At 44.7% G+C, this 14793-nt stretch overlaps 1 pseudogene; it reads right to left on the reverse strand.

Moving 5' to 3' along the window:
• Nucleotides 1–7165: 7165 nt before the first annotated feature.
• LOC112473003 lies at nucleotides 7166–7284 on the reverse strand (annotated as a pseudogene).
• Between the last annotated feature and the right edge of the window lie 7509 nt (nucleotides 7285–14793).

Here is a 14793-nt window from a genome sequence, read left to right on the forward strand (position 1 = left end):
GATCACACAGTTCAAAAGTGACAGACCAGGATTGAACCCCAGACAGTCTGGCTCCAGAGGCCATGCCTTAAACACTACCCTAAACTGCGCCTGGGGTTGAGAGCCCAGAGCACATCCACAGAGGGTTAAGAGTTAACCCCCAGAACTGCCTATGCTTCAGCAAAACAAGAAGGAGCCCAGTCCCTGGGAGATGCAGGAAAATTTGAATCTGATGGGAGCACGTATTTGGAACTGGTCAAGAGATACAGGGCTCCGGCCATTCCTACATGTTGCTCCAAGAGCTGCTAGAGCACAGAGGAGGGGGCTACAGAGCACAGAAGGAGTACAGGGCTGGGGGCAAGGGGAGCTGGGTTCTGGTTCCAGATGTGTGACCCACGGAACATCATTTCCCCTCTCTGGACATCAGCTTTTTTTGTCTGTAAACTGAGGTGACCAGTTGGCATGAGCTCTAAAGCTCTCTTTTGTTCCGACCCTCTTTGTTGTGTCAAGAGAATTATGTGGGTGATATATCTGAGGCTGGCACCTCCCAGAGGGTGGGGATTGCTCCTCAACTTGTCTTGGGAGTGGCCTGGCTAAGTATGGCAAATGTCATTAGCACTGGCAGATGCTGAGAAGGTGATGCCTTCACCTCTGATGTGAGTGGTCCCTTGAAAGATCCAAGAGGTGGGATGAATCCTGGGTAGCCTCCCAGGCCAAAGCTTAATCCAAAGGCAAAAATTGAATGACAGAACTCAGCTCTGTACAGGCAAAGCAGTGTAATGAGTTGTCACGAAAGAGGGAGCCCCTCATCGCTGAAAATGTCTGTGCAGAGATGCATGTTCACCTACAGAGAACTTTGGAGAGGGTATTCCTTCCTTCCTCAGGAGATTCAGGATGTACCACGTCTTAGTCCATTCATGCATTGATCATTTATTCACCCAATGAATATTTAATGAGTACCTGCCATGTGTCAGACACTAGGCTAGGAAGAATTGCTCTGAAGATGAACAAGACACAGTCCTACTTTTGACCACAAAGGTGTATTGTGGTATCATGGGTACTGAGAAGGACTCTCACCCACTGAGCTGTAATCTTGTGGTGAGTCACAGACCACTAAAAGAAAGCTTTAAACATGCTCACCTATACAATATCTTATATCCACATCTGAAGTCCACAGAGGAATGAGAGATGCTGTCCTAGTGTCCATGCTTCCAACATATTCGCTCCCATGCCCACATAGCTGAGCAGGGACTGGCTGGCTGCTAGCCATGCTGGAAAGATAGCAGACACATCTAAGGACAAGGAGATGGAGCTAGCAGGATGCAGACTGAACTAGTGTCGAGGGAAGCCAGCCGTGATGACGGAATTCAAGCTCAGAGAGGGCATAAGCAGATCTGCTCTGTCAATTCAGGGTCCAAGAGGAATAGATGTTCTTGGCAGGATGATGAGGGAAAGATGTTTCTGAAGGGCAGGGAAGGGACTAAGAAGGAATAAGATTCAGAGCCAGGTGTTTTCTGAAATTCCAGGAGAAAAACCAAACAAGGCTCATTCTGGGAGGAGGGATAAAGCTGAAGAAGACCCAGGCAGAAAACAGGGCACCATCAGTCCCCACCCCTCGCAGTCCCTCAAAAGATTATGTGGGTGAGGGGTAGAAACATTCACCATAGCCAAGGCGTCTGGTTAGAGAAGCACTGGGCGGCTACCCCAGTTTCCCACAGGGATTTCTCTGCTTTTGCTCTGCAAAATGCAGTCAAGACTATTTCTAATCCACTGCTGTTTCTAGGACAAAAATCTCTTGCTATTGGTCTCTGTGGGAGGTTAGGGCTGACCAAAGACCAGGGATGCCCAGAGGGGTGGAGCCTGAACAAATGAACAAGCACTGCCAAGAGCCCTCAGAAATGCCACTAGAATCCAGGTCCCAGGGTTAGTCCAGGTCAAGTGGGCATTAGGTCTAGGGCCTCAAAGCAATCCTCTCGAGGTTGATCCTAAAGAACAAAGGGGCTGGGACCTCCCCCAGAGAGGCCTTGGAGATGGCAGAAAACTAGATGAAAAGTTGGGATTAGAGGACCTGCCTCTGAAATGAAGCTGACCATTGATTCATCTTCCATCAAGAAGGGGTTCAAAGAGCTTCTCCTAGAGTGACGTTTTTTCCAGCACTGGTCTTTCATGATGAAAGCCTGGGATAACTGTTCTCATTGGCAGGAAGGCCCACAGGACAGAGGCAGCCTGTATCTATCCACCTTCCCATTAACTTAAAAAAGACGGAGGCCACAATCTCCTTTCTACTGTGTGCCAGACACTTCTGGCCACATTGCATACACACGTCCTATAATCCTCAACAATTGTCTTTGTCTTTTTAGCTAGAAAGGACAAAAAAAAAAAAAAAAAGCTCAGATTCGGGGTGTGTCAGTAATTGTCCAAGGTTACAAGTTAGTAATTGTCGAGTTGGGATTCAGACCCAATCAGTCTGGGAACTACCCATTGGGAAACCCTGCTCCCTTGTGACTTGTCCTGACCTAGCTCCTCCAGTGACGCCACAGGGGCATCTTGTTTCATGGCCTTTCATACTTTGGCGTTTCAATAACCACAACAACCACACTCCTTGTTGGAGAGGATCTGGACTCAGCTCCTGGTTGGTCGTCTCTCTGGGTTTCTTCCTCTGATGGCAGCAATAGCTCCAGGCGGCTGGCACACCCACATTTCCACTTCCATTCTGGCTTCCTTCACATGGCAACTGGCACCTCCACGCCACTGATCTTTAATGCCAACGCTCCTCCCTTGGCAAGATTTTTTCCAAACTTCACAGCAGCACTATTGCTCTGCCTAATCTTCACTTAAGTATCAGCCCACCCACAGCTCAGCCATCTGAGACACTGGAGGCATGCTGGCTAGACCCAATGCCATCTACTTTGTCTCTACCCCACCATGATCCTTCCATAAATACCTTCTGATTATATCACAGATTTTAAGCCTGAGCCTCAGCTACATTTAGTCCGGCTTTCCCTAGCCACTGAAAATTATCTTTCTCCAAAACTGGTTCTGCCAGCTGAGATTTTCTATCCTAAAATGGTCTAGCCCAGGATGTCCAAAAATCTGTCTCTGAGTTAAGTGAGGTCTGCTCCATTGCATCTCAGCCTGGGATAGATCTGGAAGTTCAGCAGACTGGCCATCATGATCGACGGGAGAAGCTGGACTCACTGCTCCATCTGGCCCATCTCTGAACAAGCTCCAGGCATTTGGCCCTAAAACAAATGTCATTGTGAGCTATGACTTAACTGTTTTTGTCTTCTCTCCCTAACTAGATTCTAGTGTCTTACTGTTAATTTCATATTACATGTTCAAAACAATTAATTTAAACAATAAGTAGAGAGGGAGGGGAGTGGGGGGAGGTAAATAGGGTAAAAAGGTTCAAATATGTGGTGACAGAAAGAAATCTAACTATGAGAGGTGAACACACAATGTAGATATATATACATATGCCTTACTGTTAAAATGTACAGCTGAAACTTACTGAATTTCATTAACCAATGTCATCATAAAAAATTAAATAAAACAAACAAACAAACAGTAAGTGGAGGAAAAAGAAGAGCGAGAAACTCTCATTCACTGGACACCTACTTTGAAAAAAAAAGTATTTAAGGGGCTGCCATGGACAGAATAGCGTCCCCTCCCAAATTCATATGTTGAAGCTCTAAAACCCAATGTGATGGTATTTGGAGATGGGGCCTTTGGGGAGTAATTTGGGTTAGATGAGGTCATGAGGATGGAGCCCTCATGATGGGATTAGTATCCTTATAAGAAGAGACACTGGAGAGCTTGCTCTCTCTCCACACGCACACCAAGAAGAGGTTATGTGAAAACACAGAGAAATCATGGCTTCCTGCAAGCCAAGAGAAGAGGCCTCAGAATGAAACCTATCTTGCTGATACCTTAACCTTGGACTTCCCAGCCTCCAGGACTGTGGGAAATAAATGTTTCTTGGTTAAGCCACCCAGTCTATGGTATTCTAAAACAGTGGCATTCTGTTTTTTAACTACCTAACAACCCTGTGAAATAGTGAGCCACACGCCTCTGCTTTCTACCCCAAGCCATTTCCCCTTCTTCCTTAGTTTCTTGAACCCCAATTTCGCCTCTGTATTAAGCATGTCTAATGTACTTAGAAAGGTAGGTCCCTTCTCCAGTCCCAGGGCCTGACCGTAGGCTGAACAAGTGAACATGACCCTCATTCAAACTCCAGTTATAGAATCTGAGCAATATAGACAAACTCCCTGGGTTCAAATCTTACCTCTGACAATTACCTGTTGAGTAGCTCTGGACAAGTTATTTTTAAACCTCTGTGGCCCTTAGAAACAGCACCAATTTTTTGATATTGTTTTGAGTAGTGAGTAAGTGAAACCATATAAGTATTTAAAAAGATGCCTATGTGTAGTAAGTACTCCATAATCGTCACTACTGTTATTATTATTGTTGTTGTTGTTGCCATGAGCTATAATGGGGAAGTCTCCTGGGTGCGTCTATGCAAGATTATGTTCCTCAATTTAAAAGACGAGGTGATGAGGAAAACTACTTCTTTTCTTTTTTTTTTTTTGCCCTGAATTTGATTGTGATAGATTTTAATTCCTAGAGCTGCCATCTTGGGATTTGGGAACAATAACCTAAGGACAAAATAAATAAAATAAAATTAATTAATTAAAAACATGCTGTATGGCAAGATAGAAACTTAGAACAACCTACTTTCAACTTTTCGTTTTATGTGAAATAACAATTAGCCATTCTATGCTATTATTAACCTATGAGGAAACTAAGGCTGAAGGTGGGGAGTGGCTACGGAATTTACTCAAGATCACACAGCTCTAACATATCTAGGATTCAAACCCAAAGCCTAGACTGTTCCCTCAGAACCAGCAGGCCTGGAGGCTTGGAGAGAAGAGTGCATGCTTTGGAGAGGAAGTGAGCGAGGGGCAGCTTTGCCTGCTTTCATGCTTACTCTGGAAGAGGTGTATTGGAGCAGGTGCCTGCCTGCCTCCAGTGCCTCGGCTGTCAATAAAACCCCCAGCCTGGCTGTGGCAAGCTGCAGATTCATGCAAATTCAGGGCCTATATTTAGCAGTAATTTAGCTGTCATCAGTCAAAGGGAGAAGAAAAAGCCCTCCCCGATGTAATGGTTATTCATATCGACTACCTACTCCTCAGATGCCTTATAAATTCAACGGAATCTGACTCAAAGTAGCAGTGGCACGCAGGGGCCTGGCTGGCTTGGATAATTCTACCCTCCGACCGCCCCACCCCCCAGGCAGAGATGACGGGGCAATGGCCTGAGTACAAAGGGAAGGAAGGTTCATTTTTCACAGAGGGTGATGATAAGAGAGAAATGGAGAAAGATGAGTCAGTCATAGAAATCTAATAAAAAACCTGAAGTAAGAAGGATGCCAATGAGTCAGAGGATGTTGAAGCAGGGAGCACCCTGGGAAATCAAACAGGCCAACCCTGAGGAAACTGAGGTCAGGCAGGGAAGTAATCATAATAAAAGCCATCTTCATGACCACTAACTGAAAGCTTGCTCTCGACACCAGGCACCGTACTGAGTACGTTACAGGTGTGCCATCATTTGGTTCTCACGGTAACCTGACAAGATCTCATTTTACAGACCAGGTACGAGAGATGCAAAGAGATTCCGTCACTTTCTTTAGGTCCAAAAACAGCAGAGTCAGGATTTGAACCCAATAAACTATGGTGTCTGTCTGACACCATAGTCATTACTCAATCATTACTCATAACCACCAGTAATACTGTGGGCCTTGTCAACCATTATTCATGGTTAATAAATGTCAGAGCTGGACATGGCTTGACCAACTCCTGGTCCATTTTCTTTCTTATGTATCTTCCAAGGAGAAAAGAGTGCTGACTAGAGGATGGAAGAAGGAAAAAGTGAACGTGATGGATGGAAAAGAGAGTGGATTTGTGCTTAAGGTGGCTAGAAGTCTGAGGAGAATGAATGCACTTTTTTCTCCCTCTAGTGTGCACTCATTGGATTTCTGTAAAGGTGTTATCAGGTGCCTGGAAGACTGTTAGGCGAGGCTGTTTAGGGAAGGGGTTATGGAGGCATGTCTGGGGAGGCATGAAGATGGGGGCTTGGGCACCATAAGGGCTTGCAGTGGGTAGAGGGCTGGACACAGAAAGAGAAGGCAGTTAAGTTAATTTTGCCCACCTATGTCAAAGATCTGCTCTCTTTCTCCAGATAGACCAAGCGCCACTTTGCATGAGGAAACTTCAGGAAAAGAAACAACACTAAAAAGGGGTGACAGTCAGTCAACACACTTGATCGAATAATCGTTGGGCCAGGAAGGAGTCATCTTTCTGCTCTCAGCCCGCAGAACCTGACCACAGATTTCAAAAGAACTCAATGCACATCCGGAGCTGGTACCAGAATCCCTCACAAATAGCCCCTCCGGGACTAAGAACTCTATGGACTCTAGGACCAATGTTCCCTGGGCCCAAATCCTTATTAACTGTGTAACCTTGAGCAAGTCACTTAACCTTCCCTGCCTCAGTTTCCTCATCTATACAATGGGAATAACAATAGTCCTTACCTCTTAGGGTTGATCTGAGGATAAAATGAGTTAATAGACGTAAGGCACTTAGTATGGTGCCTGGCAGAGTCAGCGCTGTACAAATATTAGCTACTACTATTGCCTTTGTTGGTTCTGAGGTGTTTTTGACTGCCAAAGCAGAAGGTCTGCAGTACTGAGCATTTTCTCTCTGTAAACTAAGGATGATTAAACTACACCCCCCAGCCATACCACAGAATGTACACCCCAGTCACTCAGATAATATGCAAAAAATATTATATTTCTATCCTTATCCTTTCTCCATACCATTTCCCCCTACTTCCCCCACCCCTGACACACAGCACTTCCTCAGAACTACATTTATCTGAATAATTATAGAGAAAGAAATACCTGCTTTGTCTTCAAATCGCTCAGATGTCTTAAGGCTAGTTCATTTGGGAATATTGTAGCCCAGAGTGACTCTGGCCAGGCTCTTCTTCTGCCTGTACCCCCACCCACTCCCACCCTAAGGCCACTACTAGATCATGTTCCCTCACCCCTGCCTCATGCTGCTCTGGTCCCCTGGGTAAGGGACCATCATATCTCTCCTTCCTCTTCTTCTTCTTTTTTTTTTTTAAACACCTACAGCACCTGGTCTTCCTGGGTAGTCTCCCATCCAAGTACTAACCAGGCTCGACCCTGCTTAGCTTCCAAGATCAGACGAGATGGGGCACATTCAGGATGGCATGGCCGAAGACATATCCCTCCTTTCTGCCCTGGAAGTTTCAGACATCAAGCATGGCTTCATAGTCAGCACTTTATACCCTGAGCAGCCAGGAAGAGGGATTGCCACAAATAACCGTGCTAATGGAGGTAATGGAAGGAGGGAGACTGATGTCTCCAGTTCATAGGAGGGCTGCTGGCACAAGCTCCCTGAGCCAAATCCAGCTTGAGTACTTCAGCCGGCTGCTAGCTCCTTTAAGAAAAATACTGCAGATCGGGCTGCCTGTACTGACAGCATCTCAGGAGAGAGTTCCACAGCTCTCAGGTCTGGGGAAGGCACAGAGAGGACATTTTGTCCATTCTCCTGCCTCCAAAAGATCTGCCCCAGCTTGTCCTTTCAAAGCCCTTTACAGGAGGGAAATGCACAAGAGAGCAAATGGCATTGGTATCAGTGGCCCTCTGTGTGCGACCCCTGTCCCAGTAGCAACAGCAGAACCTGAAAACTTGTTAGAAATGCAAATTCCCAGACTCCACCCCACATCTCCTAAACACTGAAACAGAAACTCTGGAGGTGGGTCCCTACAATCTGAGTTGTAACAAGCCCTCTGGGGAATTCTGCAGCACGTTCAAGTTTGAAACACACTGATTTCATCAACAGTTCTCAAACTTTGCTGAATATTAAAGTCACCGGGAGAGCTTTTAAAACTCTCAATGGTCAAGCCACACTCTAGCCCAATTACATCAGAATCCCTCAGGGTGGGATGCAGACGTCAGTGTTTTTTAAGTTCCTCCAGGTGATTCTGATAGATGATGAGGGCTGCGAACCACCAATCTAAATATTTAATAGGCAAATCCACAAAGATCCTCTTTCTAATATGACTGTGGTTAGCAAAAGCCATAAGGACATTTTGCCTCTGTGCAAGAGAAAGGAAATCAAATCGACATTGCTTCTTTTCATGCCAAGATGTCACTGTGTCTGTTTTACCAAGGAGTAAAGGAAGGCACAAAATTATTAAGCAGCTTGTCCAAAGTCAGAAGCAAGGCTACTATAAGGCAAACTACACAGGTTGTAACCTGGGGCCTCAGGTTAGACCCTAGGTCTGGAGCTACACCATGATACCACATGCCATGTAAAATGTGTGCACCCCTGCTGTCTCAACAAAAGCAGTTATTTAAACTCTGCCTCAGCTCTTGCGAGTGACATCACCATCTGACAGACCTCAAGTATATTCAACCAATGAGAGTTTAGCAAGGTCAAGATCACATACCACTCAAGACACACAGTCATTTGTCTACAATAGCAATGCAAGAGAGAGATTAAACTGTAGTTGTAGAGAGTGTGACATAATATACAAAACATTACCTCTGCTTAGTATCTAAAAATATAAATTAGAAATATTTAACCACCACACATTCAAGATATCATGTCAAGAGTAGGAAAGCTAAATCAGATTAAGCAACAAAACCAAAACGGTGATTTAGTCCTCACTGATTTCACATACTTTCTGGCCTCGGTTCCCCATCATGTAAGTTTCAGAGCCAGAATTTGAATCCTCCTGTGTCTGATCCCAAAGCTCAGGCACTTAATTCTACTTTTGAGGATTAATCCTTAGGGAACAATTTAGTAGAAGCAAAAAAATAAAAAAAAAAAAAATACTTCTGTTAAAGATGTTTATTAAAACACTACCTACAATTGCAAAAAAAAAAAAAAAAAGTTGAAATAACAAGAAAATAATAACAATAGAATCTACCCTTACTGAGTGCGCCCTATGTTCCTGGGACTCATGCTAAGAACTTGACGTGTATCATTCCATTTTCATTATATGTTGTAGAAATGAGCATATGTAATTCCACAATCATGTGCTGTGGAAGTTACTAAATGTTTCTAGTTCTCCCTTTCTAAGACACGAGATAAGATTATGCTTCTGGGCCTCTTTGTTGGTGAGTGGGAACATGTAATTCTGTCAAGATAGTTGTAAACAGGTGACATATGGTTGCTTTTTCAGCCTGAGTTCCTAAATAACGGGAACAAGCAGAATCAAATTACCATTAACTCCCTCCCACCACCATGAATTAACCCATGATTCTTGTGTGACATGAGGATGAAATAAACCTTTGTTCCTTAAGCCACTGAGACTTGGGGGTTGTTTATTACACAGCACACAGCCTATGCTGACTGATACGTATGTAATATTATCTTATTTTAACCCTGACAACATCCCTCAGTGATTAGTATTGATTCCATTTTATAGATGTAGAAACTGGGGCTCATGGTAGGTTTTAAATGAGGCGGGCTAACCCCAAGAACATGCTCTTAATCACTACACTAAGCAAACAGTATATCCACTTCAAAGGACTGTTATGAAATCGTGAAAGGATCAATAATTTTAAAAATAATGAGAAAACAGAGGGAGAATATGTGTGATGAAATAATAAATGAAAGAAGCAGATTACCAAATGGTGGGGATATTGTGTTTGCAATTCTATCGATATGCGTCTGAGATGAACCAAACCAGGAAGGAAATATGCAAAAGTGGAAATGGTTGTTGTATTTGAACAGTGGGATTATATGGGACTTGTCAAAAGTTTCTCCAGTGTTATTTCATCACTTTCTCATTAATAAAACAAATCAATCTTCTTTTTCAAATGCCTACATCTGCACGATGTCAAACACGTGGGTGGAAGGTAAAAAAGTGCCATCCGTCAGCAGCCTGCATCTCTTGCCCAACATCAGACATCTGGAAAGTCTGAATGAGCCAAATGACTGAATTTTTCATGCCTCGCTGAAGATTTTGGGGAGTAGGAAGGATAGATCTCTCTGAATAGCTTGTAAGCTTCATGGAGAAGCCGACTTAGGTAGAAATGCTGTGGAAGGCAATGCCCTGCTAAGGGAAATATGGGAGGGGGTGGATACAGTCTACCAAGCAGATTGGATGAAAGATGTTTTTCTGTTCAGCCACCTCTTCTTCAGGTTTTGGTGAGAAACATGGTTACAGGGGAGTGGACATTTAGCTGGTGACAGATGTTGGAGTTTGAGGGGCAAGTACTATCCAACCAGACCCTGTGAACCCCCACCCCTGAACATGGGAAGGAAGCTCTGAGGATTTTTTTGATTCACTTGAAGGAAATGATTGCCAGGTCAATATTCATCAAAATATAGAGCAGATGCAGTCTCCACACAGGCATGCCATTACTCCCTTACAATGGAGACCTTCTACAAAAGTTGTCATGCTGATATTTTGTGACCACCACCACCCAGACCCCACAGATACTACCACAGGAGAACACCTATGCCAAGGGGCAGGCAAGCAACAGGTTTGCCAATGGGCTCTACTTTGATGTAGCCAGAAAGCTCTACTTAAAAGACAATGTCATCTCACGAGATGAACCCAGCTCTCTCTAATGGGAATATTAACACGAGACAGAGATTGGGCAGTTGATAACAGGAACGGAAATGGGAAGACACATGGGGAGAAGTGGAGGTGAGAACATTTCCCCAGTCACCATCATGGTAGAGCACTGGACACACTCTTGCTTCTAGGGGCAGATGGGCAGTACTCACTGACTTGGTGTTTTAGCAGTGTTGGATCCTGGAGGATCTTCTGGTTCCCAAGCTGTCTTTCAGTCTCCAGGTTGTGAGGCTGTGGGGCTGGTCTCAGGATACCTTGTTTGGGAGTGTTTCCTTGAGTCGTTCCTATAACATGCAGGCAATGAGGATGAGTTTTGTCCAGGGAGCTGATCTAGGACAGGGGAGGCCAAAGCAGCAATGGGAGGAAATGACCACAGAGTTCTGCTGACACACTTCCAGATCTAGTTGTTTGGGCCAGGAGTCTGCAAACGTTTTCGGTAAAGTAATGTAGTAAATATTTTTCAGCTTTGAGGGCCAAATAGTCTTGTCATAATGATTCAACTCTGCTGTTATGTTTTGCAATCAGTCATAAGCGACATGTAAATAAATGGGTATGGCTGTGTGCCAACAAAACTTCACTTACGAAAACAGGCAGCGGGCTAGATTTGGCCCATGGGCTGTAGTTTGCTGACCCTTGGGTTGGGCCATCAGGTTCCTCAATCTGATGGTGACATGTCCACATGGATCTCAAGGACAGCATGCACACAACCCATCGAATGCCTTTCTACCACACAGCAGCTGATAATGGTAGTGGAGGGATTAGCTCAGGGGAGCAATGACATTAGTCTCCAGCTAATGTCACCTTCGCCCCCTCTGTGTCCTATATGTCTTTTGCAGCTCCTGGATCCCAGGGACAGCCTGAAAATGAGGAGACGTAGGGATGACAGAGGGCCTGGCTCCAGAGCTCTGCCTCTCCTAACAACTCTTATGCCTTCTGGGGAAAAACAGCCTCTTAAGGTGTGAGGAGACAGAGACTGTTTCAAGAAAAGAAAACACCATCTGTGAAAATAAGAAACCTACTTCTTGACTCCACCCACCCTTAAATAAATCCGCTTGCTCACGGAAAAGTAGGTTTTTAACAAGGCCCAACCACTTCCATACCAATCATTTCTCCCAGACGCGCCACACTGGCTTCAAAGCCTCTGCCCTGAGCTCCAGGTACACGCAGACAACAGCCTCCGCTTGGGTATCCACTTGACAACTCCTGATTCTCACTCCCCATGGGCCCAGATCTGTTCTTCCCCTATTTTTTCCACATCATTAAAATGTCACCTGCAATTACTCAATTGCTCAGACCTAAATCCAAGGAATCCTTGTTGTCTCTTATCTCACACATCTAATCCATCAGGAAGTCTGATCAGTTTCACCTCCAAATCTTATCTCAAGTCCTTTCTCCTGCCTTCTTCCCCACTACCACTTCTGGAGCTCACACCTGACAATCAACCCACGCAATAGCTTCCAAAGTGCTCTTTTTGCTTCTCCTCCTGGTCCCCAAGGTCTACTCTCTATTCATCAGCTGGAGCGATATTTTTTAAAACAGAAAGGTAGAGGCTCATGTTTTATCCCTCAGTTCCCTGCTGAAACTTCCCCCCTTCGTTTCTCATGGCTCTTAGAATAAAGCCCAGTGCTTATGCGACACACACGTCCTGGAATAATCTGACTCCTGCCCACTTCTCCAACCCCATCTTCTTGCTCCTTCCACACTGGTCTCCTTTCTGTTCTTTGAATACAGCAAGGCCTCTCTAACCTCCAGACCTTTACGCTTGACCTTTGCCTGGAATGCTCTTGCCACAGTTCTTTATATGATTGACTTATTCTCAACCCTCAGGTCTCAGTTCAAATGCAACTGCCTCACAGAGGCTGCTGTATCTAAAACCTAGCCCCACATACCACCCCATCTGTTTCCTTCCCTTTATTGTTTTTGACGTTTGTTTACTCGTTTATTGTTGCCTTCCCTACTGGAATCTGGAAGACAGGAATCTTAACTGTCTGCTCTGTTGTTGCCTCTGTGAGCACTTGGCACAGAGTCTGTGTTAGGTAAATACTTGTTGACTGAATGAGTAACCTCACCCCACAACACATGGGGAAAATCCAGTAGTCTTCTTCTCCTCTTTCTCTCTCCTCACTCAGGACTCTTGGTCTTAATTACTTGGCCCACATTTCCAGCCCACAGGAGAAAAGAAGGAACTCTTTTGTGTTGGGAGGGAGAAGGGATAACTTGAGATCTACCCTCTTAACACATTTTTCAGTGTACAGCCCAGGATTGTTCATTATAACCACCATGTTGTATAGCAGATCTCTAAAACTTGCCTAAGTGACACTTTATACCTCTTGAAAGACAACTTCCCCTTACCCCGTCCCCCAGCCTCTGGAACCACCATTCTACTCTCTGCTTCTAGGAGTACAACTATTCTAGATTCCACACTTCAGTGGAATCATGTACTTGCTGTCCTTCAGTAACTGGCTTTATTTCATTAATGTAGTGTTCTCAAGGTTATCCATGTTGTCACATATGGCAGGATTTAAGAAGGGACTCTTAAAGCAGCGGGGGTGAGGTGTCTACATAGACTTTGCCTCACAGCCAAGAAAGAAGGAGTTAGACAAATGAGGATGTGTGAGGCACAAGAGCTCAAAGCAGCACTGGTCCTCCATTGGCCTTCTATGGCCTTTACTTCAAGGACATCTTTTGCCTGCGAGTTTCAGTGTCCTTGCGCTGAGATGAGATCAACAATATCTACCTCACAGGGTTATTGTCAGAATCAAATGAGAGAACTCACAGGAAACTAACTTGGTACAAAGACACGCAAGAAACTTAGGGCAGGGGAAGGGTTTTACGCCACCACCTTGGTGGGCATGTTGACCAGTGTCATGTCAGAGGAGGACATCCAAAGAGGAATGCAAGCTCCTCTGAGCAGGAACTGTGTTTTACCATTGCTATCTGCCTAGTGTCTAGAATAGTGCCTGGCACATAGCAAAAGCTCAAGGTTCAAGGTGAATTCGTCAGTGGAAGCCAAGTGTTGTTGCTTGTTGTTAATCAAGAATGAGAGACACAGGAATCAGGCAAATTAGTCTGGGTTAACACAACTGAAATTCTTTGTTCTTAGTTATAACTAGAAAAAGAAAAGAAAAGAAATTTAAAAAGGAAAGAAAAGAAAAGAAGTGTAACTAGACATGGTCAGGACAGTAATGAAATATCTTAAACTTGTTTGGGAGTTAACTACAGGATTTAGCACTTAGGAACCTTGTTCTTCTGCACTGTTATTTTGCCTCTTTCTTATCTCTCTCCTATTTGGACTCAATATATTTCCCAGCTGCAAGCTTCCCCTATTACTTTTCTACCATGCTTCACTTCCCCCAGACAGACTCTCGGATTAACTCGGGCAATCCATTCTGTTCAGATGAGGGAACTCTTCATTTGGTCTGATGAATGTGGAAACAAAAAGTAAATTATTCACTCCGAATCAGTCACTCTTTGTCGACCATGGTGAGAATGCAGCAGCCTGGGCTCCAGCTTCTCCCCCTCCTGCTTAGGTGCCTGGGACTGATGGCAGCAGGGCTCCTCCAAAATGATCCAGTCCTAGGACCAGCCACTTTTCTCCTAGGTCAGTTCCCAAAGCTAAGCAATTCACTGTGGTCATTTGGGTGTCTAGATATAGCCTGAGGCACCAACCAGGGACTGACTACTGACTGGAGGCAGTGAGTCTGAGCTTTCTCAGCAAAGTTCAGGGTATGGATGAAACTGAGGAGGGAGGGGCCATCTGGTCCCAACCCATCATAATGAGCCTTTGCTTGTGATGTTTCTTCTACAAGAGAAACTCCCTCCACCCTCTCCCTCACCCCACCCTTTATTTTTTTGGCTTATTTGTCCCTTAAGATTTAGCAATGCACACACGCTTCTAAGGATTCTTCCATGATCTCACTGATTGAGTCAGGGGTCCTTCTCCTGACCCTTGTGCTTGCCCTGAACTCATATCTTTCCCCACTACACTATACACAGAAAGTTCTCCCATGGAAGAAACTTGCCTCTTCCAATTTAATCAGCAGTGTCCAGAACAAGACATATCAATTAGTAGACATCAGTGATTGTTGGGGTTGAATAAATGAAGCAACTCTTTGAAGATAATATAGCCCAGAA

This window comes from Pteropus alecto, unplaced genomic scaffold (assembly GCF_000325575.1).
Source record: "Pteropus alecto unplaced genomic scaffold, ASM32557v1 scaffold39, whole genome shotgun sequence".
NCBI classification, from domain to species: Eukaryota; Metazoa; Chordata; class Mammalia; order Chiroptera; family Pteropodidae; genus Pteropus; species Pteropus alecto.